This window comes from Gorilla gorilla, chromosome 12, assembly GCF_029281585.2.
Source record: "Gorilla gorilla gorilla isolate KB3781 chromosome 12, NHGRI_mGorGor1-v2.1_pri, whole genome shotgun sequence".
Taxonomy (NCBI): domain Eukaryota; kingdom Metazoa; phylum Chordata; class Mammalia; order Primates; family Hominidae; genus Gorilla; species Gorilla gorilla.
The window spans coordinates 86229622-86254965 of NC_073236.2; the positions used below are offsets into that span (position 1 = coordinate 86229622).

Below are 25344 nucleotides of genomic sequence, written 5' to 3' on the forward strand. Positions count from 1 at the left end.
TGCGACCCCCACAATGAGGCAGAGACATAGAGTTCCATTTCTCTGGTCATTTTCAGCAAGGTACACAGTCTTCTTATAGAACTTAATCAGAATCTCTTATAATTATCCATTCCATGCCTATTTTCCCAGTTCATCACTGAGGCTGCGTCTGTGTTTTCCCAGCACTTAGCATGGTGTTTGGCCCTGGGTCCACGCCTCATAATTATTGTTTGAAGAAATGAATAATGAAATTTGCTATGTATCATACATATTAGATTTAATTTTGTTGCATGATACCTTCACATTTGCTGCAATAAAATATTTGTGTGAGGGTGTCATTAGTTATCACTTTTGATGGTGTACATTTTGAATGGCCTAAAAGATAACTGTCTTAAACATATTTATATGTTGCTGACTTCTCAGGGAAATACTGTTCTTTTCCAGAGAGGGCCATCTGAAGTGATATCCTTACTCTTCAGCTAAAATATTAGTGTTTAATGCAGTAGCTTTAAATACTTTATGCTTTGTTAAAGGCTTATCTAATCAGGATAAGAAAGAGAGAAGAGGATTATACGGGAACTTGCTTTTCACAGCACTCTTTTCCCAGTGCTATGGCAGGATTAATAGGGGAGTTAAAACAAGAATAAATACATATGCTGTATCCGTTGACAAAGCAGTAAAGAATAGTTAGCTGTGAAATTCCATTTGTATTCAAGTTTACTATTCTAAGTACACTTCAACCCCTCCCTCTGACCACCCACGCCACTGACATTTTTCACATCTGACAGCGGGAGAAAGGAATTTTGTAAATGTCTCTCTTGGGGTTAGTTTTAAAAGAAAAGGAAAATGTGCTAAGTAGAATGGCTAAATTATAAATTTAATCAAACCTGTAATTTAAATAAGCCCCCAATAATAATAGGCTGAAAGCTTGTCAGGCTGTGTTGGCTCTGGTTCATTTTACATGGATTATGAGAATGGAACCACTAAGCGTGGCCCTTTAAGTGCTTTTGCCCATTAGCTTCATCAAGTAATTGCAGGCTTGGTGGCATCAATAACAACAAAAGTTGACACTTTGGGAAAGAGAAGTGAATCTTTCCCCTTCCAGATCTGGCAGGAAAGAAAAGTGCCTTGATGAAAGCACTGCAGGCGTGTGGATATTCAGAGCCCAGAGAAAAGAAATAGGATGGGTGCGTGAGAGAGTATCTTTGATTTGCTTAAATGAACATCCTGTTTCATTTCTACTTGGTCCTCTTGGCCCATCCAGCACATAATAGGATCTCACTGGCTCGCTGCCGGTCATCTCAGCATGAGTATCCTTCAGAAAATGTGATTTCTTGGAAATGTAAATTAAAAAAAAAACAAACTAGTAATGAGAGTGAGGAAACAAATAGCAAAAACTACCTTCCTAGCTCCAGCTTAAGCAGAGAGGAAAACACTAAGCAATGAGAAAGTATAGGAGAAAAACCTCACTTATCTGAAACCAGGAATTCTTTCCCCTAAATCATTTATTGTAAATAAGTTTGCATTCTTGGTTGACATTCGTCTTAGAAAGGTCACAGTTTCTTCTAATTGAAAATATTTATTAGTATCCCTGGAAAGAACAACATGAACATTCATGTTCAAGAAACTTGTCTTGCTCTAAGACAAGTTTCAGGTCAGTCAAAACAGTTAAATAGGTATTTAGATTAACTTTACATTTAAAAAAATTGACTTTTGAGATTAAATCGCCATATACTTTTTCTTTTGGGTGAAGTAGATTGTTGGGAGCTTTCTTAGTGTTAAAATATATTTTTACTGTCAGTTCAGAATTTACTGAAAAAGTTGCAAGAGTTTGAGTTACATCTTAAAACCAGGCTGACTTGGAGGGGACATTTTGGACAGAGGAAGTCATAGTAAAAGCCGTTTTTAGTAGTCCTTCTTGTGTTTAGCTACAGATATCATTCCTCAAGGTTGTGAGGGGTTATTGACACTGGCTGTGTATGAGGATTACCTGAGGAGCTTTAAATTATAATGGCATCCAGGCTTCCTCTAGATCAAGCCTGTCCAACCTGTCCAACCCACAGCCCACAGGCTGCATGCAGCCCAATACAAATTCATAAACTTTCTTAAAACATTATGAGAGTTTTTTGCAATTTTTTTTTTTGCTTTTGCTCATCGGCTATCGTTAGTGTTAGTGTATTTTATGTATGGCCCAAGATAATTCTTCTTCCAATGTGGCCCAGGGACGCCAAAAGATTGGACACCCCTGCTCTAGATATTAAAATTTAATTTATGGCAGTGGGGAGAAGGGAGGGGGCATTGTTTTTGGTTTTTAACACTACCTCAAGTAATTCTAATGTGTGTTCAGAGGTGAGAACCGCTGGAATCGTGAAGATGGGGGTAATTTGCCCTTATGGGTTGAATTGTGTCCCCTGAAAGCTACATTGAAGTCCTGATTGCAGGTACCTGTGTGTCTTAGTCTGTTGGGGCTGCTATAACAAAGTGACATAGACTGAGTGGCTTATAAACAGCATAAATTCATTTCTCACAGTTTTGTAGACTGGAGGTCTGAGATCAGGGTGCCAGCATGGTCAGGTGCTGGTGAGAACGCTCTTCCAGGTTGTAGACTGCAACTTCCCTTTGAATCCTCACATGGCGCCGAGAGGGACAAGATAACTCTTTAATAAGGGCACTAATCCCATTTATAAGGGCTCCAGCCTCTTGATCTAATTTCTTCTTGAAGGCTCCACCTCCTAATATCATCACCTTGGGGTTAACATATGGATTGGGTGGGGGATGCATTCACTCTGTTGTACTGTGAATGTTACCATAGGTGTAATAAGTTAAGTTAAAATGAGGTCCTATTGAATTAGGGTGAACACTAAATCCAGTATAACTGGTATGCTTATAAGAAGACGAGAGACACAGAGAGACATAGACCCACAGGGAAGAAGGCCATGTAAAGACAAAAGGAGAGATTGGAGTGATGCTGCCACGAATCAAGAAATGCCAATGATTGCCAGCAACCACCAGAAGATATGAGAGGCAAGGAAGGATTATTTTCCAGAGCCTTTGGAGGACGATCCAGCCAAGACCTTGATTTTGAATTTCTAGCCTTCAGAATTGTGAATGAATACCTTTCTGTTGTTTTAAGTCATCTGGTTATGGCATCCCTAGAAGCAAATATACCTGCTACTCTGCATCATTTAGAAGTATGATATGAACCCTGGAACTAAATTGAGATTCATTTTATTAAGATACTTTTAGATTCTGAAAGAGGTGTCAGAAAGGGATTTTGGACTGTTGGTTCCTTGCTGGCTATTAAAATAGTGTGACTAACCATACCAGTTTGCCCAGGGCTGAGCAGGTTCTGGGGATGAGTTTCATTACACTTGTGTTTCCTAGTGCCTATCAAAACCATGACCATACGTGTAAGACTATGCCAGCTTGGAACTCTGATTCTTGAATGAAAATAAATATTGACTTATTTTCTGACTTATCTGTGTAAGAAAGGATGCTGCTTTGAAATAATAGGCCACTCATTCCCTTCGATGGAAATAATAAATTTTTCTTTAGTTAGAAAGTATTTTCTAATAGCAAGAGGCCCATGCATTCCAAAAGAATTTTCTAATAAAATATCTTTTCCAACTGGGTTATTGTCAAGAGGCAATAACAGGGTTACCTTTGCAGGAGTTGCAGGCATAACTGCGGGGATCAGGATAGGACAAAATCCATCCTATTTTTAATGTTGCACATTCTATGTTTTGGTCCAAAATGAACAGATATTTGATAATGTCATTTAAAAGAGCTATCACAAAGTATTTCACAAACTCTTTGTAGAGATTCATATTTTTGGTCAAAAGTATAAGTTTGATCAGGACTAGGGGCAAGCATTTTTGAATGTCAATAGATATCTTTATTCTCTGTATATGTATTCTCTTTATTCTCCTCAAATAAAATAAGAGTAATAGCATTAACTTAGATTCTGAGCAATATTCTGAAGACTGGCTAATAGCTATTGCATACTTTTCACGTTAAAAACAAGAAGTGTCTTTGGTGCAGAGTATTAGCTGGTGGCATATAACTTCAAGGCACCAGGTCATAACTATCCCATTTAATAAATGAGACCACTCTTGCCTTTGAACTGAGCTGAAAGCTGCACTGATAGTCACAATTGTGTCCATTGTTTCCCTGTTGTAATATGTGACTCCAGAGTGTGCATCTCTTTCTCACATGACAGAGACATCTCTGTCTTAGTTCTTTTTTGGCTATTGCAGTAAATGGGGATGTACTGACCATAAACCTTGCTAGGCAGCATTCATTACTCTAGACACCTGTACTAATGTTCTACTGACTTCTATTTTTATGAAAGAATAATTGATGCTATGTCAAAAGGCTATAGAATATCATCAAATTCTTTCCTTTTCTGGGCAAGGGCTGGTGGTGGAGACAATGTTTATATCTCTGATTTTTCAAATTCTAAGTCATAGCCAAAGCTCCCAAAGTTATTAAGTTTAAGATTCCATTTGAACTTGGCTTTGTACAATACAAAACTACCCCATATTTAAAAATCACTGTCACAAAGTAATAGATAAGTTCAAAGCAGATAATCCTCCCCTAGCACACAACTTAATAAATAAGCCATGCAACTCCCTGCATAGGCATACATAAGAAATCTATTGTATTCAGTCTTTTAATTTCCCCAGTGTTCACAGCCATGCTGGCATTTTCAAGAGATAAGCCCACGCACTTTTTCCTTAGGAAGAAAAAAAGGTTTGACTAAAGCAAAATGTGTTCTGTGGTAAATCATTATTTTCAAGCAGTGCCTTTTGTTTACTTGTTTTTCATATTATCAAAGGGATAAATCTTAATCCCATGTAGAGCATGGCTGCTGATCATGCAAAACCGGAGCTGTCTTAACATGAACAACTGTCCTCCCTCTAATGCCAGGGCTGGCCATTGAATGCCACCCAAGAGGATTTGGGGAACCCCAAGTCTCCAAAGCAGAAACAAAGGGAAAGACTTGTCCAAGATTACTTTAGTACCAAGCATTTAATTATAACGTTAATTTGCACAATACCCTCCCTTTTAGCAGTGATTTCACTGCTAAAACCAAGTGGTAATATTAAAAAAAAAAAGTTTCCCGCTGCCTAAGTTCAGAGGGTAACCCGGGAATGGATGTGTTTGCAACAATGAACATAGCATCTCTTTATTGGCAGAGCCTCTGAAGACCTGGTCTGGAGAGTTAAGTCTTCTTTGGAGCACTTTTGTTTTTTTAACTTTTTTTTTTTTTTTTTTCAGATGGAGTTTTGCTCTTGTTGCCCAGGCTGCAGTACAGTGGCATGGTCTCAGCTCACTGCAACCTCCTCCTCCCATGTTCAAGCGATTCTCCTACCTCAGCCTCCCAAGTAGCTGGAATTACAGGCACCCACCATCACGCCCGGCTAATTTTTTGTATTTTTAGTAGAGATGGGGTTTCATCATGTTGGCCTGGCTGGTCTCAAACTCCTGACCTCAAGTGATCCACCTGCCACAGCCTCCCAAAGTACTGAGATTACAGGTGTGAGCCACCACACCTGGTCTTTTTAATTTTCTTTAAGCAAGGATATTCATACCCCTTCAGTGGTTGGTATTGAATTCTTAAAACTGTCAATGACAATCAAAGTTACCTGTCAGAGCAGAAAGAAACAAAAGAAAAGAAAAACAAAATCTTATATTATGCATTATCTTTTTAAGAGTGGGCCTGTGGCGGCCAGGCGCAGTGGCTCAAGCCTGTAATCCCAGCACTTTGGGAGGCTGAGGCGGGTGCATCACAAGGTCAGACATTCGAGACCAGCCTGGCCAACATGGTGAAACCCCTACTCTACTAAAAATACAAAAATTAGCTGGGCGTGGTGGCAGTCGCCTGTAATCCCAGCTACTCAAGAGGCTGAGGCAGAAGAATCACTTGAACCCGGGAGGCAGAGGTTGCAGTGAGCCGAGATCATGCACTCCAGCCTGGGCAACAGAGTGAGACTCCATCTCAAAAAAAAAAAAAAAAAGAGTTGGCCTGTGGCTGAGGCTGGCATGTGGGCATCAGTGGACATGGAAGTGTTCATGTAAAAAAAAAAGTTCAGCAATTTCTTTTTTTTAAGACAAGGTCTAGCTCTGTCACCCAGGCTGGAGTTTGGTGGTACAATCTTAGTTCACTGCAACCTCTGCCTCCTGGGCTCAAGTGATCATCCCACCTCAGCCTCCTGAGTAGCTGGGACTACAGGCCTGTGACACCACACCCAGCTAATTTTTGTATTTTTTTGTAGAGACAGGATTTTGCCATGTTTCCTAGGCTGGTCTCAAAACTCCTGGGCTCAAATGATCAGCCCACCTCAGCCTCCCAAAGTGTTGGGATTACAAACGCGAGCCATCATGCCTGGCCAGGCAATTTCTTACAAAGTTAAGCCTTAGGACTACCCTATGACTCAGCAACTCCAATCCTAGGTATTTACCTATGAGAAATGAAGCATATGTTCACCTGAAGACTTGTAGTTCTCATAGCCTCAAACTGGAAAAAACCCAAAAGTCCCTTCCCAGGAGGGTGGAAAACAAACTGTGGTAGTGCTGGCTTCAGCGGCACAGATGCTAACACTGGAGAGATAAAGAGAAGATTAGTGTGGCCGCTGCGCAAGCATGACACGCAAACTCGTAAAGCATTCTTTTAATTTTTAAAATAAGAAAAGAAAACACAAACTGTGGTATATCCATATAATAAACAAATAACATATGGATAAACACAGCATGGATGAATCTTGAAAACATTATGTGAAGCGAAAGCAGTCAGATATAAAAGAGTGCAAACTGTATGATTCCATTTGCATGAAGCTTTAGAACCGGCAAACCTACTCTATGGTACTAGGATTAGAACAGTGATTGCCTCTGGGTGGTGGTGGTGAGTTGACTGGAAGGGACACACGGGGACATTTAGTGCTGATGGAAATGTTTTTTGTCTTGACCAGCATTATGCTTACATGGATATACACATTTGTCAAAGTTCATCGCTCAAAGCCTATGCATTTTATTGTATGTAAGTGATCTCAATGTGAAAAGAGGAAAAAACACATTAAAAATAGTTCAGATTTTCTATTCTTTAAGTTTTCTAATTGATTATTGTGTGGTAGCAGTCAACACATTAGTGAATCATTATAGTGTGGAAAAATTTTGCTGTCAATCTAATGGCTTGTTTGTGCTCACCAGGACTCTTAATCCATCAAAAAGAATTTAAGACCCTAATAAATTAGTTGTAGCATTGGAAGAGGACACACAGATACAATTCTTCACTTGCCAGGATTGACAGATGCTATTTTGATAAGCAAAGGAGCCATCAGTTCAAGTAGCTGGCCATTAGACCAAAGTAGGGTTTAGGTGAGTGGCAAATTTGTTGAGAGTTGATAGGCTGGCAATTTCACACACATTTTTTTTCTTCACTCTTCATTGACACTACTGCTGTATCTAAAATTATGGAAGTGTTAGATGTGTCTCCAGTACACTGTGCATTTTGCTTCTGAAAGCCATGTCTGAAAACTCTACTGAAGGTGCTTTGGCTGGTAGGAAAGACACAAAGCATTTGGTTTCTCCTTGAACAGATGTGGTGAGTAAGCGGTCCTCCTAGAGTCATGAGAATTAAGGAGATCTAGGAATATAAAACCAGAATAGCGAGCAAGCTCCAGCTGTGTTTAAGTTATAGGTTTGTGAGTCTGGGAGTCTCAGAATCCTAAGAGAAGACCTGAAGATACATATGAGTTCTGATCTGTGGAGATGAGCTGTAATAAATAAGAGTGCTTTCTCTTTAACACTTAAAAATGTTTCAATTCCTTATTTAATATTTGGCTACATTTGTCACTGAAATAGTCATATATTTGGAGACTATTGGGCTCTGGAAGGTTTGCTAGGTTATGTTCTTTCCTGTTTATTTCATAAAAGTACTTGTCAGTCTGTTTGGGGGTTTCATTTGGAACTGCAGGTGTGTGTTGCAAACCAGATACAAACTAAATTACAGCATATGCAGAACTGACCCCTTACCAATGGAAAATGCATATTTTCAGCTGACCTGCTCCTCAGGTAACAAGATGTGGGAGAAAAATATTTATTGGAGACGACATAATTGCCACCTTATTCTTTTTAAAGCTGCAAAATTCTAATCAAACAGCATTGGTGGGAAAGAATAGCAGAGAAAGAGGAGGGGAATGGAAAGATTTGATCCACAAAGCAGCTCCTTGAGAAACACGTGAAAGCTCTTGGGAGGTCAGATGAACTTCCTTGTTGTGCTTGATGGCTAGGGTGGGAGGAGAGAAGCGAAAACACAGGAGGTGAGGCTAATTGGAACACAGAGCAGCAGTCAATGGGATGGGCAGAAGCCATGAAGCCCCAGAAACACCAGCGGTGTCATACTGTGTGTAAAATGAAACCATTGTGGTGATTGGTTGCACAATCAACTTGCAATGTGAGGTTATCCAATTTTTTTAAACAATAAAAGCTAAAAACACTTGAGCAGTAATTCAAGGGGACTCAACGAATTACAGTGAGAAAAGCCATAGATGAAAACATTTGTGTAAGTTAACTCTTAAAACTTAAAAGTAATTGAAAACATGACATCTATACAAAAATTTACAATAGAGTTAAAAGCAAGGTTATGATTTTCCTGGGTGGAGCTGGTTTGCATTTGGATGCATACTGACACTTGTTTTTATTACAAGACCTGGTAAGAAATAATGAAATAGCTGTTGAGAATTTTAACATGATGAAAGCAGTGTGAACAGTACAGTTTAGTGAACTACATAGATTTCAGAATGAAGAGCTTCTTTTATGAAAGTGTAAGTTATTCAAGACTAATTCAGTATTCAACATTATGTCAAGTAGGAGGGTGGGGAATGAGTGTGCATGTGTGTGTGTGGGTTGTCAAACTTTTTTTTAAGGCAAAATATTTAGTGTAGTGGAAAGGAGTTACCAAACCTTTAAAGTACAGATTGTTCTTTCTTATTAAATAATATTTCTTTTGAAAAGTAAATTTAAAACAAGGTAATTTATACACAGGAAAGTGCTCTAATCTGAAACATAGTTCAATGAATTTTTGCATACATAAATATTTATATAATTATCACTCCAGAAAGCTCTCTCATGTCTCTTTATAGTCAAAACTGCTTTGTATTCAAAAGTTACCTCTCTTTGATTTCTATCACCATAGATTAATTTTGCCTTTACTTGAACTTTGTAAGAATGGGATCATTCAGTGTGCACTTATGTGCCATATGATGCTTTCAAAATTCATCCATATTTTTGCAAGTCTCAGTGATTTATTTTATTGCCATGAGTTATTTTATTCGATTCCCAATTTGTTTACCTATTCTCCTGTTGTTTGAAAAGTTGATTTGTTTTCAGTTTGGGGCTGTGAGGAATGGAGCTATATAAGCACAGTGGTATAAATCTTTTGGGGACGTATGTACTCCTTTCCAAGTCCCACCCTAGGGATGATGATTCAGTGGTTCTCGCACGTTTTTCCCCAGCCTCCACAACCTCACATTCCCTTCCTCCTGTGATTCTGGTTAGACTGGGGAACTTCCATCCAAGACACCAGGTGCCAAACATAGAATGCTATTCAGGGAACCAAATTACAAACTTGAAAATGAAAAATTCACATAAAATGTGATTCTGCAAACTGAGAAGCTTTATTTTATTTTAATGACCACCAATTGATAGCTGTTTGGCCAGTTGTCCTGCAATGGAGCTCAACTTGCTCTCTTCCTTGTACTGCAGAGCGCTAATACACATTCTGAAGCTTCAGTCTGCCACAATGAGGAAGGAAGACTTGCTGTATTTCCTGCTAGGAATGGGAGTGCCCAGTCAAGACACCTTAATTGTCCTCTTTCCCATGCATAATTTCAGATGATTCTTCTGATTTTGGCAAATAGCCGCTGAGGTTCCTTACTGAGCTCGCTACAGACTTGGGAACTCTTTCTCCGTCTTAAAGCTGTTAACAGCCTTTTGTCATATTTGTTTTCTCAAGAAGTAGCCTCGCAAGATATGAGTTCTCAAGGCCCTCATTTCCCCTGTTATTCAGGCAAAACTACAGCCCTCATCTCTGGGGCCCTTCTGGGGCATTTTCCAATGCTATGGCCAGGTCTGGGCTAGCTTTGCTCGATGAAGTTCGCTGCTACTCCCAAATCAAGCCTCATTCGAAAATCAAGCTGAGGAACCATTTCACTTAGGAGACAACCTTCCGTTTTATCTCTATGAGGAATGACATTGCAGTTTTGAATGTGATACCTGGACACAGATACTTTCTAGTTTCCCTCACTTTTGATAAAATCCAGCTCTTTAAAGGGCTGCTTTTTTTGTTTTCCCTACTCAGAGAACCTCTTTGTGGACCTGTACAGAGTCTCTCTCTGTCGCCCAGGCTGAAGTGCAGTGGCACAATCTCAGCTCACGCCTCCCAGGTTCAAGCGATTCTCATGTGTCAGCGTCCCAGTAGCTGGGACTACAGGCAGGTGCCACCACGGTCAGCTAATTTTTTGTATTTTTAATAGAGATGGGGTTTCGCCATGTTGCCCAGGCTGGTCTTGAACTCCTGAGCTTAGGCAATCCACCCATCTAGGCCTGCTAAAGTGCTGGGATTATAGGCGTGAGCCATCACGCCCGGCAAGAACCTCTTTGTGGACCTGTACCTTTTTGGTTGTAGAAAATAATTCATCTGCCTCAATTCAAGTAAGGAAATAAATGGACATTTCTAGGTTCTTCTAATTTTCTTTTATCTACTCAGTATTCTGTGGGATTACAATTTATCTTTTACTATGATGAAACATTACAATTTTTCTTAAGATATTTTTCTGACCAAGTATAATTTTCAAGTAAACTGACACATTCCATTTCTTACTGTTCAGATGCTCAAATTCAAAACTGCAGTGCTACTTCTCTTAAGGATAAAAAGGGAAGGCTCTCTCCTAAGTGAAGTGGTCCCATAATATGAAGTGGTCCTTTGGAATTAATTGAATCAGTAGCAACAATTTGAGGCCTGATCAAAGGAAAATTGTAAAGTGGCTAGTGTCCACTGCTTTTTGATTTAGTGTAGGGTTTTCCCCCTTGAAAAGGTAACACTTCTTCACAAAAAGATCTGATACTTATTAACAGTAAGCTGCAAATGACTGAGAACTTTGACATATAGTTATTTTGGAGCATTTTGCATTTTAACACCCATCATACTCAGAAGACAAGTAGGAGGATGTTGGTTGTCAGCCAACATGACTATTCTTAGGTCAATGGGAGTTCTGTCCCGTAATATGCATAGACGTTGGAGCTGTGAGGCCTTTTGCAGTATGCCTGCTTAGTTATGACTCTACAAGTATGTTCCAGGCATTCTGGATTTCAAAACTTTGGGGCAAATCTTCTATTAGTGCCCTTTGGAGAAAGAATCTATTTTCAGACTCAGTCGTTTGCTTTGAAGTTCAGTGTTCATACTTGCAGGTGACTGGTGGATATAATATTTTCCAGGCATGGAAGAAAACCCAGTCCTGAGTCTCTAATGAACCTAAGTACAGATAAATGAGAAATAAGAATTGGATTCCTGACAAACTTGGGTTTCAGTCAGTCCTTGGTTCTTAGTTGGGGAGCTGGCCATAGTAATAGATGGGGGAAAGACAAGGAAATATCTGAGGAGCAAATTCTGGGTTCATTTTGTGCTTCATTGCTCACCTAAATTCTGAGTCGCCAGAAGTGAGGTGCCTCAATATCCCTCCCACACTAGGATTACATTCTGTTTGCCATTTCTACAGAATCTGTCTTTTCTCGGAGCTTTACATCCCTCATTTCACCTCAGCTAGTGCCATTAAAACATTATTAGTATCTCTAGTTTGCAGATGTGGAATCCAAGTCTTGTATTTTGGGGTCCAGTATGTTTCCTGTCACTGTGTGTTCTTTTTCAAGTAATGGTATAAAATAGTTTGACATTGTATAGTACCTTAAACTTTTAAAATCACTTTCATATTGATTGACTATTGATCTCTCAAGATGAGGAAAAATGAGTCTAATGTTAAATATCCAGCCCAATGTAACACAAATCATATGTCAGGATCACACTAAAGTGTGGGTCTTCCCACTGGGCACCTGTCTTTACACTACAGATGAGCAGGTCTTCTCTGTGGTAATCCAGGCTATTTGAAAGTTCTTTATGAATGTGCATATGGATCAAAGTGTCAAAAGATGAGATTTGGGTGTTGAAGAAATAAAACATGGAAAAGAGAGAAGGAGGGGCTGATTGTTTCAAGATGCTAAATATTAACAAGACCTATTATATATTGAATGGTTTCTATGTGCTGGGCCGCAGTGCGAAGCCCTATGTGGACTTTCTCCGTGAATCTTAATAATAACCCTGTGATGAAGATCCTATCACCATCTCTGTTTTACAGATGAAGAAACTGAGGCTTGGAGAAATTAAATAGGCCACCCAAGTTTACACAGTTAAGTACTGGAGCCAGGATTAAAAGCATCATGCTCTATTGCTTCTCATTATTTGAATCCCATAAAAAAGTTCTTGGTCTTGGTCCATGTTTACTAAGCAGAGGCTAGGCTGGCTAGAGTTTATAACTTCTTTGCAACACTTATATTCGAAATCATAAATCAATAAACTACTCCTCTGGTTTAATTAAAAATAATAGCTAACCTCTACTGGGTGCTTACTAGGTGCAAGGCTTTGTTCCAAGCACTTTACACATTTAATCCTCGCAACAGTTATCGCTCATTTAATCATCACCACAATCTTTGAGGATGTTACTATCTATCAATATCTCTATTTAACAAACAAGGAAATATAGCCCAGAAAGGCTCTGTACTTGGCCCAAGCTAGCAAGTAGTAAAGTCAGTCTGAATCCAGGCAGTCTAGCGTTGGTGTCTAAACTCATAACCACTCTTCTGTACTGGCACTATCTTTATTTTATTTTCTCCTTTTCACATGGTTATGAATTTTCTGAGGTTAAATCAGGGTGAAGAGAAAGGCCTGGCATAGAAATAGAGGTGCCTGAAGGCCAAGGCAGGGAAGAGTCACTTTCCCACCTCCCTCTGGGAAGATCTCACTGAGTCTGTGTATCCAGTAGGTGCATCGCCTCTTGCATTTACTGTTTATGACAAATGACCAGAGGATCTTATGGGCCTGGGTAAGGTAAGTCTTTCCTAAGAAATAGTCTACTCATGGTATGATGGCACATTTGGTGTCTGAGCCTGCAAGTCCAGGAGAGAAATTCTGAACCATTTTTTAAATATTTTTTAAGCTAATGAATGTCACCCTCTAAGGTTTTTTAGGAGATGGCCTGCTGGTTTCCCTGGAGATACTCTGGGCCCACAGTTGGCCATATTTTAAAAGATTCCCCACGTGCTCCATCGAATATAATGAAGTGCAAATTATGTAGTGCAGGTGTGATGCTACAAGATCTCAGAAGGCAGGGAGTGTCAGGTGGGTTAGTGACAGCTTCAATTATGTGGAGGCGTTTGAAGGGAAAGAGAAGCGATGAGGCTCGAGTTGAAGATGAGGCAATGGTTGGTGAGGGTGGGGGACACAGGCGTACAGAGAGAGGTTGCCTCTAAGGAGACATCGCTGCTTGGGAGCAGTGAGAACAGGTGAGCAGATAAGGAGAGGCTAGAAGTTGGAGGGAATAGAGTTCACAATTAACATTGGAGAGAACAAGGAGCCAACGTCAGGATGAAAGGGGTGTTCAAGGGAGATGATTCCAATAGGAGTGTCTGGTGGTGTATTTTTGGAGGGCAAGTCATTTGCTCCAAGAGATGTTCAGTACAGTAAGTTTAGAAACCTGAGAATAAAAATTGAGGTTAAAAGGCCGGACGCGGTGGCTCACGCCTGTATTCCCAACACTTTGGGAGGCCGAGGCGGGCGGCTCAGGAGGTCAGGAGATCGAGACCATCCTGGCTGACACGGTGAAACCCTGTCTCTACTAAAAATGCAAAAAAATTAGCCAGGCGTGGTGGCGGGCGCCTGTAGTCCCAGCTACTCTGGAGGCTGAGGCAGGAGAATGGCGTGAACCCGGGAGGCGGAGCTTGCAATGAGCCGAGATCGTGCCACTGCACTCCAGCCTGAGTGACAGAGTAAGACTCCGTCTCAAAAAAAAAAAATAAATAAAAATAAAATAAAATAAAATACAGGGGCTGTCTTCATTTTATTTTATTTACTCTTTTTCACATGGTTATGAATTTTCTGAGGTTAAACCAGGGTGAAGAGAAAGGCCCAAAGTAGAAATAGAGGTGCCTGAATGGCAAGGCAGGGCAGAGCCATCTTCCCACCTCCCCACCTCCCTCTGGGAAGATCTTTCTGGGTCTGTGTGCCCTGTGAGTGTATCGAATCTTGCATTTACTGTTCATGACAAATGAGTATTAGTAGCTGTGGACTAATTTAGTCCTAATGAGCCACTAGCGCATTAGAGTTGGAACTATTGCGCCATCCTAGGATTGCACTGAGAGCTGCCCATATTTGGGTGGAGCCATTCTCTGTCCCAGGGCCACTGAAGGGAGACCCATGGGAAGCATCTGCTCAGTGACAGTTTGCTTTTGTGCTGCAGAAGAGGGAGAGGACAATGTCATTTTGTTTTTGGAACTGGTTCCAGGAACAAAGACGTTGTGCTTGCTTCTCCTTCTCTCAGCACCTGTTGCTGGATGGCTGAGATTCAGACCTGGACCTGCTTCTACCACTCCTTTGTGCTCCTTGGGCTCATAGTCACAGAGTCAGACTTTTCCTGGAGCAGAATGTGCAGACTCATTAGAATGGCCCTCTCCTAATTTCTGTCTTATGGCATCTCTAGTTGTTTACTCTTTAAATGCTGGCATTTTCCATCCAGTGTTCTAGCCTCAGCCGTCTCCTCACCCCACACTTGCATGCTCAGCGTGAGCTCTTCTAGAACCAGGTCTTCACTACCATTCATGTGCTGGTGACTTCCGTGGCTGTGTCTCCTGTCCAGACTGCCTTCCCAAAGTAGAGTAAGACTGGGAGTCAGGAAAGCTGGTCCTAAAGCACCACAGGAGCCAGTCACCTTTGTCCTCTGCAGAGACAAATACTGCAGCCCATCTTTGCCTGATCATAGTAAAATAAATGGCCATGATTATTGGTGGGTGGGGGTAGGGGTGGAAGATGAGTAAAGAGAGATGAATCAGTGTGAATTCATCTCCAACACTGGAAAGACAACGGCTAATTCTGCAGTTGGTTGAATCCACAGATGCAGAACCTATGGATACAGAGGCCGCCGACTGTATATATTATATTTATGTAACCCTTTTGAATTTTTACTAAATAAACACACCCATGTAACCATCACTTAGGTGAAGAATACATTACCACCACCCCACAGGCTTTCCTCTTGCTGTCTTCTGGTCAGGATCCCTTCCCAAAAGGTAACTTATTCTATCTTTATATAAGATTTGTAGCAATGGAATCGTACAGCCAGTGCCCTTTTGGGTCTGGATTCTTTCTCTCAACATTATGTTAGATACTTGTGGGAATAGCTGTAGTTCACAAGTACAACAAGATCAAGAACAAATACATTCTGAATATGCCCAAGTTATGTATCCTGTTTGTTGATAATGAACATTTGTGCTGTTTTCAGTTTCTGGCTATTTCAAATTAGGTACTATATTCTTGCACGTGTCTTTGGTGCTCATAAACATGTATTTCTGTTAGCTATGTAACTTGAAGTGGGAGTGCCGGGTCAAAGGGTATGTGTATTTTCAGATTTAGTAGATAATGATAAACTGTTTTCTAAAGTGGTTTCATCCATTTGCATCCATACCAGCAGCAACAGACAATTTCCATTATTCTACATCCTCACCCACACTTGTTATAGTCTGTTTTGTAACAAAAAATAGCCAGTTTGGTGGTGTATAATGACATCACATTGTGGTTTTAAAGTAGATTTTTGTAATTACTAATAATATTGTGTATGATTTTATATGTTCATTAGTTATTTGGATATCCTCTTTTATAAGTATCTTGCCCATTAATTAAGACTGGTTGCTGGGTTTTTAAGTTGATTTCCAGTGTTTTCTTAATATAATCAGAATATAAGTCCTTTGTTTAATATCTGTGTTGCAAATGTCTTCTATTTTTCACTCTCTTAAAATTGTCTTTAAAAAAAATTGCCTTTTGATGAACAAAGGCTGTCTTTTGATAAAAAGAATAATATATTCCAATTTATGATCTTTTCCTTTGTGTTTAATTTTTTTTATGTTCTGTGTAAGAAAGGTTGTAAAGGTATGTTCTTTTGTTATCATCTAGGAGCTTTGCTGTTTTATCTTCCACATTTGAATCCAGTCTTTGTGGAAGTGATGTGTGTGTGCATGACATGTAGTGGGGGATTAAGATTCATTTTTAAAAATAGGGATATCGGCCAGGTGCAGTGGCTCATGCCTGTAATCCCAGCACTTTGGGATGCCAAGGTGGGCGGATTGCTTGAGTCCAGGAGTTTGAGACCAGCCTGGGCAACATGGCGAAACCCTGTCTCCACTAAAAATACAAAAATTAGCCAGGAGTGGTGTCGTGTGCCTGTAGTCCCAACTACTCTGGAGGCTGAGGTGGGAAGGTCGCTTGAGCCCAGGATGTCAAGGCTATAGTGAGTCAAGATTGTGCCACTGCACTTCAGCCTGGGCCACAGAGTGAGACCCTGTCTAAAAAAAAAAAAAAGAAATATCTCATTTTCTCAGAAACCATTTAATGTAAAGATCGTGTTTTCCTCAGCACACTGCCAGTGTTGTTCTCCTTCAAGATTGCAGTGGCTATTGTAGGCCCTTTGAATTTTCCTAACAATTTTTGAATCATCTTGTCATTTTTCACTGAAAAATTTCAGCAAAGGTTTTTGATTGTGATTGCACGGAATCTATAGATCAATATAAAGGAAAAATGATGCCTTTGCAATGTTGAGTCTTCCATTACTTAATTATAACATTTCCTTTCCCACCCAAGTTTTTATTTTCTCTCAGTAATGTTTTCTTGCTTTGTGTATTGAGTTTTGCACATCTTTCATTAGACTAATTTCATGGTATTAATTTTTTAAATAAAAATATTATTTAAAAATTATATCATGTTAAAAAGTTTTATTTTCAAATTCTTTTTGGCTGGTAGGTACAGTAATCTTTTCTTACCTGTGTTTTTGATTTCTGGGGTTTCAGTTACCCATAGTCAACTGTGGTCCAAAAATATTAAACAGAAAATTCCAGAAATAAACAATTTATAACTTTTAAACTGTGTCATTCTGAGTGATGAAATCTTGTGCCAACCTGCTCGGTCCGCCCTGGGATGTGACTCATCCTGTTGTCTAGCATGTCTACAATGTCTTTGCTACCTGACCATTTAATCACTTAGTGGCTGTCTTGCTTATCAGATTGACTGCTGCAGTATCACAACAGTTGATATGTTCGAGTAATCCTTATTTTATTTAATGATGGTCCCAAAGTGTAAGAGTAGTAATGCTGGTAATTCAGATATGCCAAAGCCATAAAGTACCTCCTTTAAGTGAAAAGGTTAAGTTTATCATAGGTATGTAGGTATAGGAGAAAACATACCACATGTAGGATTCAATACTATCCATGTTTCAGGCATCTACTGTGGGGCTTGGAATGTATTCTCTAAGGAAAAAGTGGGAAGGGGGGGGGTGACTGTACATAAAAATACTTTTTTTTGGACTTTGTATCAGCAACTTTGCTAAATTCACTTATTAATTCTAATAAGTCATATGTGTATTCTTCTGGATTTCTACATGTCATCTGTGAATACTGACAATTTCATTTTTTCCTTTCCATTTCTTATACCATTTATTTCTTTTTCTTGTTTTGTTCCATTGGTTAGCTCAAAGTTGAATTAAAGTGTTGATGGCTGGCATTCTTGTTATATTCCAGATCTCAGGCATAAAGCTTTTAATATTTTATTGTTAAATATAGTGTTTGTCATAGGTTTTAAAAATATACACCATTAAATTAAGGAATTTTCTTTCTAATTTTGCTGACATCTAAAAAAATCACAAATGGATGTTGAATCTTATCAGATATTTTTCTGCACCCATTGGGATGAAAATATGAATTTTTTTCTTTATTTTGTGAATGTGGTAAATTACATTAATTTTCAAACGTTAAACCAACCTTAAATTCCTAGAATGAACTCAGTTTGATTGTGATGAACTACCTTTTTCATGTATTGCTAAATTCCATTTATTTAGAATATTTGCATCTGTATTCATAAAATAGATTGGCTTGTCTTTTTTCTTGTAATGTCCTTGTCAAGTTTTGCTGTCAATGTTATGCTAGTCTCGTAAAAGGAATTGGGAAGTGTTCTTTCTTTTTATATTCTCTCGAAAAGCCTGTGTAACATTGGCATTATTTCTTCCTTAATTATTTGGAATAATTCACTGGTGAAAGTCTCTGGGCTTTTTCTTTGTGGAAGGTTTATAAATGATGGATGCTTTTTAGAATAGATTCCAGTTCAATAGTTGACATGGCTTAAATATTTGTCCCCCTAAATCTCATGTTGATATGTAATCCCCAGTGTTGGAGGTGGGACCTGGTGGGAAGTGCTTGGGTATTGGGGGTGGATCCCTCATGCCTTGGTGCTCTCCTCTCCACAGTGAGTGAGTTCTTGCGGAATCTCGTTGTTTAAAAGTGTGTGGCACATCCCTGTCCCCCTCTCTCTCTTGCTCCTACTCCCATCATGTGAGACGTTTGCTCCCCCTTCATGATGCGCCACGATTGTGAGCTTCCTGAGACCCTCACCAGAAGCCAAGCAGATGCTGGTGCCTTGCTTCCTGTATAGCCTACAAAACTGTGAACCAATTATCCTCTTCTCTTTATAAATTACCCAGTCCTGGTATTTCTTTACAGTAATGTAAGAATGGCCTAATACACTGATAATATTCTGTACATCCCAATCTATTTTCACAAACATATTAAACAGTTATTTAAAAATATCTAACTCCAATATTTGGATTGCTGCTGGGTCTGCTCCTTTTGTATTTTAGCATTTTATTCTTATTTGGTCTTTCTTCTCGCCATGCCTGTTAAGTTTCCGTTTAATGTCAGGCTTTGTGTATCAAAATTTATAGGTAATGTTGCGGATGTGTTATTCTTCCAGAGAAGATGTGATTTTCTTTCGGCCAGCAGACCCTGTTAGAGTAGCAATAGATCTCCTTGATCCAATAATGATGAACATGATTTAAGCCTGGGTTTCAGTAAGATTGGTAGCAATGCTCCTTTTTAATATTTCTGGTTCTGGTAATTTATCTTTCTTTCTTTCCCCCCTTGGTCAGTGTATTAGTTTCCTGTGGTTCCTGAAACTGATTCCCACAAACTGGATGGCTTAAAATAACATAAATTTATTCTCTCACAGTTCTGGATGCCAGAAGTCCAAAGTTGAGGTGTTGGCAAAGCCACGAACCCTCTGAAGGCTCTAAGAGAGAAACCATTCCTTAGCCTTCCAGCTTCTAGTGGCTCCAGGCATCCCTTGGCTTGTGGCCCCACCACTCCAGTCTCTGCCTCCATGGTCACATTGCCTTATCTTCTTCTTCTGTCTTAACGCTCCCACTTATTCTCTCTTGTAAGGTTACGTGTTATTGCATTTAGGGCCCACTTGTGTAATTCAAGATACTCTCCTTCCTTCAAGGTTATTAACTTGATTACATCATTTGCTTCAGATGGTAATATTCAGTCTTTTGCCGTATCAGGTAATATTCACAGACCTCAGGGATTAGGTTACAGACATGGCTTTTTGGGGGACACCGTTCAGTTCACTATAGTCATTCTATCTAAAGATTTGTCAATTTTGTTGTTTTATTCAAAGAACTATTTGTTTCATAGTTTTTTTCCCTATATAATTTGTTTTCTATTTTGTTGATGTCTGCTGTAGTCTTTATATTTACTTTCTTTTGCTTGCTTTGGGTTTGTTATTTTTATTTTAGTGTCTTAAGAGAAAAGCTAAGTTTACAGATTTAAGGCCTTTTTTTCTTTTCTGATAAAGGCTTTTAAATCTATAAAGGTCTCTCTAAGCATTGTTTTAGTACTGCAGCCCATAAATTTCTGCAGTTTCACTTGCTTCAAATTCTTCTCTAATTCTTTTTGTAATTTATTTTTTGACCCATAGATTATTTAGGAGTATGTTGTTTAATTTCCAAATATTTGGGAATTTCATATTTAATTCTATTGTACTCAGAAAATATTTTATGATTTTATTCATGTTAAATTTATTAAAACTTATTTTATAATCTAGCATATGGTAGACCCTGAAGAATGTCTCATATATGCTTGAAAAGAATGTATATTATGCAGTCATTGGGTAGAACATTCTACATATCACTTAGGCTAAGTTTGTAAATAGTATTGTCTAAGTCTCCTATATACTTAATGAATTTCCATTTGTTCTGTGAACTATGGAGAATGGGATATGACAATCTCTAACTATTATTGTTGTCATTTTTCTTTTGGTTTTTCAGATTTTGCTTCATATATATTGAGATTCTGTTGTTAGGTGTGTAAACATTTATTATAAATTGTATGCTTTCACCATTTTATCCATAATATTTCTTAAAAATTTATTTTGACTGATAATAATACAGCCACTCAGCTATCTTATATATACTGTTTGTAATAGTGGTTCATCTTTTCTTATCCTTTTGTTATCAACCTACATATGTCTTTGAATGTGTGGTATCTGTCTTATAGATAGTATATACAGGTTGAGCATCCCAAATGTGAAAATCTGAAATCCATAATGCTCTAAAATCTGAAACTATTTGAGTGCAAACATGATGCTTAAAGGAAATGCTCATTGGAGTATTTTTTATTTCTAATTTTTCATTTGGGATGCTCAACTGGTAAATAGTGCAAATATCCCCAAATCGGAAAAAATCAGAAAGCCGAAACACTTCTGGCCCCAGCATTTCAGATAGGGCATGCTCAACTTGTAGTTGCTTCTTGCTTTTTTAGTCAGTCAGGCAATTTTTGCCTTTTAATTAAATAATTTAGTACATTCTTTTTTAGTGTAATTATTAATATGATCAGATTTACATTTGACATTTTTCTTTGTTTTCTGTGTCTAATGTACTTTTTGTTTTTCTGTTCCTGTTTACAGCTGTCTTTTATGTTCAGTAATTTAGTGTGCCAATTAGATCTCATGGTAGATTTATTTAACATGGATGCATATATGTAGTCATATACATATATATATATTTTCTTAGTGGTTGCTCTAGGAATTACAATATACTTTCTAATTCTTCACAGTCGACTTTAGAATAATACTGACTTAATTTTGGTAAAAAACAAAAACCTTGAGCTCCAGTCTAGCAGAGAGCATGGTGAGATGCAGAGCACAGCGTGCTCCTCCAGGGCCCTCTGGGTAGCAGGTGAGCTGAGGGGGCCCAGGATGAGCTGCACCCTCTGCCCTGCAGACCCCCGGGGCCTTTGCTGTGGCTACCCATTGGCCAGGCCCAGGCCTTGAAGCAGTGGTGAACCTCTCTTCCCTACCTCACCTTGGTGACTAATGGTGGTGGCCTCTCCAAGCCTGGACCCCACTGGCCACTGCTGGGTATCCCAGCTCAACCCTGCTTGGCCTACATGAAACCCCCATTGAGCTGCCAGGATGCAGCATTTTTTGAAGTCAGTGGGAATGGCAGGCTGGGAAGCATGGTGACCACCCAAATGCAGCAAATGCCATTAGGGTGTGGAGGGCCTGGGAAGGAGGTCTATGGACACAGGCAGGTTTGGTCACCTCTTTAGGCCATGGAGCTGTGCAGATCTGGGTCCCAGGTGACTGCTCTGTTTCAATGGATGAGATCTGTTGTTATGAGATCTTTGGGGTGTCGCTTTTCTGGCTGGGAAACTCTGTGGCTAGTTGTGCCTTTGCCTGAGTTTTGCTTGGGCCCACTGGGCTTGTTCCGCCCACTTGGCCTAGCAGGCTGCACTCAGCTCATGCTACCAGCCTGGATCTCATGCCTCCAAGGGAGACTGCAGGTCAGTCATTGAGTGGTGAGGGGTGTGTGAGTGAGCGTGGGGTCACACAGACATACCCGCTGCTGCCACAGGGTGGGCGGCTCCAGATGCTGGCCTGGGTGCTGGTTCTCTGAGAGGCTGTGGCTGGACCAGGTGCAATACAAGCTGCTTCCCTGGCTGGCACTGGGGAATGTGGTAGTGCCCAGAAGATTGGAGATGCCAGGAACCACAGGTCCCAAAGAGGGAGTCACAGCCCTGGCTTGGGGAACTCCCAGGTCTGGGCTCCCTGAAGGGCCACAGCTCTTCTCTCCTTCTCTTTACCCACAATGTGGTGAGCAAGGGGCATATTTCAGCTCTGTTTTTGTTATAGCTCTTTTAGCCTTACCATTCAGGAGGTCCCAAGTTCTTGTCCTGCGACCAGGAAGAATGAGGTGTGCAGATAAGAGGAGGGTGAGCAAGATGAAGAGGAGCTTTATTGAGCAATAGAACAGCTCAGAGGAAACCCACAGTAGGCAGCTCCTCTCCATAGCCAGGGTGTCCCAAAGAGTGTTCAGCTCTCAGCAGAAAGGGCAGCTCCTTTCTGCAGCTGGTCATCCCATCATCTCTTCAGCTGTCAGCAGAGAGGGTAGCTCCTCTATGCTAGGCAGGTTGTCCTGATGAGTGTCCAGCTCTCAGCAGAGAGGGTGCTTCCTCTTTGCAGCTGGTCATCCCATCACCTCCCCATCGTCTCTCTGTCGTCTGTTTGAGTCTGGCTGAGTCTGGGGTTTTTATGGGCCACAGAGGAGAGGAAGTGTGTGCTGATTGGCTCATGGGTGACCGTGAATGGGCCCAGAAAAAAGCACGACAAGTTCCCCCTCTGGGCTGTGGGACCAGTGGCCCAGCCCCCAGGCTTCAGGCCCTCTCCGGCTTGAAAGCTGGGCTTCGCTGGGGACCCTCCCCCTTCTGCCCAGGAGCCTGTCTGCCTCCTGCTGCTGTTCATGGTGCCCAGGCTGTTCATGACAAGGGGCACCTGCAGGCCAGTGCTGGGCTGTCCTCAGTGTCCCCTTGGCCTCCCTCCCATGCTTGTGGGCACCCAAAGTCTGGAGGGGGCTGAGGTGGCAGTGGGCTTGTATGTCAGTACTGCCCTGAGTGTGTGCACCCCCAGCCAGGCTGTGACAGTGCCTGAGCTTGGCCCTGCCCTTGCTCCAAGATTGGAGTCAGTGCCAACAATGAGGAGAAGCCAGGCAGCAGGAGCAGGCACACTTGAGTCTGCAGGGGGAAGGGGGTGCTTGCTGGGCCCTGAGAGTGCAGAGATGCCTGGGTCCACAGCCATGTCAGGTTGGCTGCAGCTGCACCTAGGGAGCTCCTGCCCTGCCAACTCTAAAGGGCCAGGGCTTCTGCTTGTCCCTGGCTCCTGTAGGCTTCGTGGAGTGTGCAGCCCTGGCCATGCCTCCTTGCAGCCTAGGGCAGGGGCTCCAGGTCCTTCCTGGCCCTGGGCTGGCATCCAGGGCAGGGGTGACATCACCACAAGTTCTTTTCATGGCCCTGGTGCTCTGTGGCGGTCCTGGGCTCCTCCTCACTTGGCTCATAGCCCTACTCCATGTGGTGCCTCTGGGAGTGGATTAGGGACCCTAGGCTTGACCATTGGAAGCATCAGGCTCAGCAGTCACCCTGATGTGGGGCAGACTCTGGGGACACTGCCCCATGCAGAGCCTCCTCCCAAGGCACAGGAACCCAGCATCATCAGCGGGGTGGGTGTCCCTGACTTGTTTTACTTACCTGTGTCTATAGTGTACATATAGGACAAATGAAACCTAATTTACAAATCCAGTTCTTGTAGATATTAAAGAGGTTGCCAGTGTATGTCCAAAATAGTTAGTAAACTAATATATTTTGTACATTTTGTTTTAAAAGTCCTAGGAAAGATTGTCTTCTGAAAATGTGAGCATTCTTGCCCACTGGGTTGATGAAGATAGGAAGGGTTCTAGGCCAGAATGTTCATATTTGGAAGACTCTTTCAAATTATAACTGTTGTTACATGTTTGCAGTTTATTCAAGACTACTGTGTGGAGTGGATGAATTCACTCCTTACTTGAAACATCTAGTCTATCTAGATGTTTAGAGGTGCCCAATGTATGTTAAATGTAGAGGTAGTAAAATACCACTTTGTAAATATCTTTTTGCTAAAATTCATGGGAAATGTTGTCTTTTGGAAATTTAATTGTGAAGCCACCTTTGTGAGCAGTATAGTACTGTTTATACTTGTTCAATGGTTCAGAGGAGGTGGGAGAGAAGAAATTGCCAAAAGTAATGTGCTAGTGTGTTCATAATTGGACATTTTCATACACCATTTTTCTGTATGTTTCATGCATTTTGTTTTGCTCTGTATATAGTGTATATAATGGACAAATGAGTCCTAATTTTGTGACATTTAGTCTCTAGATGTTAAAGAGGTTGCCAGTGTATGACAGAGTACTTAGTAAAATTAGCATATTTTGTAAAAAAAAATACAATAAAAACCTTCAGTATGGTGGTTCATGTCTTTAATCTTGGCACTTCACAAGGCTGAGGCAGGAAGATTGCTTGAGCCCACAATTTGAGACCAACCTGGGCAACAAAGTTATATCCCATCACTACAAAAAATTTAAAAATTAGCTGGGTGTGGTGGTGCACACCTGTGGTCCCAGCTACACAGGAGGCTGAGTCAGGAGGATCACTTGAACCCAGGAGGCCGAGTCTGCAATGAGCCATCTTTGTGTCACTGCACCCCAGCATGAATGACAGAATGAGATCCTGTCTAAAAAAAAAAAAAAGAAAAACAAAACAAAACCTTGCTTCAATATAGCTCCATTTTTTCCCCATTACTTCATACTGTTATTGTTACATATATTACATCTCTCCATACAATGTTATAAATCTTTTTAGAATAAAAATCACATATTTTGTCAAGGAATTTAAACAAAGAAATGAGGAAAATATATTAATAGGCTTTCATGTTAACTCATATATTTACCATATTCAATGCACTTCATTTCTTCTTATGGATTTAAGTTATTGTTTGGTGTCATTTTCTATCAGGATGAAGAACTTTAGAATGTCTGGTAAGGCAGGTTTCTAGCACTAACTTTTCTGTGTTTGTTTCTTGGGAATGTCTTTATCTTCCCTCCATTTTTGAGATAGTTTTGCTGAGTATAGAATCCTCAGCTGACAATTTTTTCTTTTCTTCAGCATATGGACTATTCCCCTGTTTTTGGCTCCCATTGTTTCAGATGAGAAGTCAGCTCACATTAGTGGTCCCTTGTATACAATGAATTATTTTTGTCTTTCTATTTAAATGAATTATTTATCTCTCTTTTTGGCTCTCAATGATTTGAGTATGATGAGATAGGTGTAAGCATCTAAATTTATCCTACTTGAGATTGG

The 25344-nt window shown here is 40.4% G+C and overlaps 1 non-coding gene across 1 annotated transcript; it reads left to right on the plus strand.

The window, feature by feature from the left end:
• The first annotated feature begins 6552 nt into the window (after positions 1-6552).
• On the plus strand, positions 6553-6659 carry LOC115933601 (U6 spliceosomal RNA). The gene has a single exon (XR_004069471.1). It is a non-coding gene; the product is annotated as a U6 spliceosomal RNA (small nuclear RNA).
• The last annotated feature ends 18685 nt before the right edge of the window (positions 6660-25344 follow it).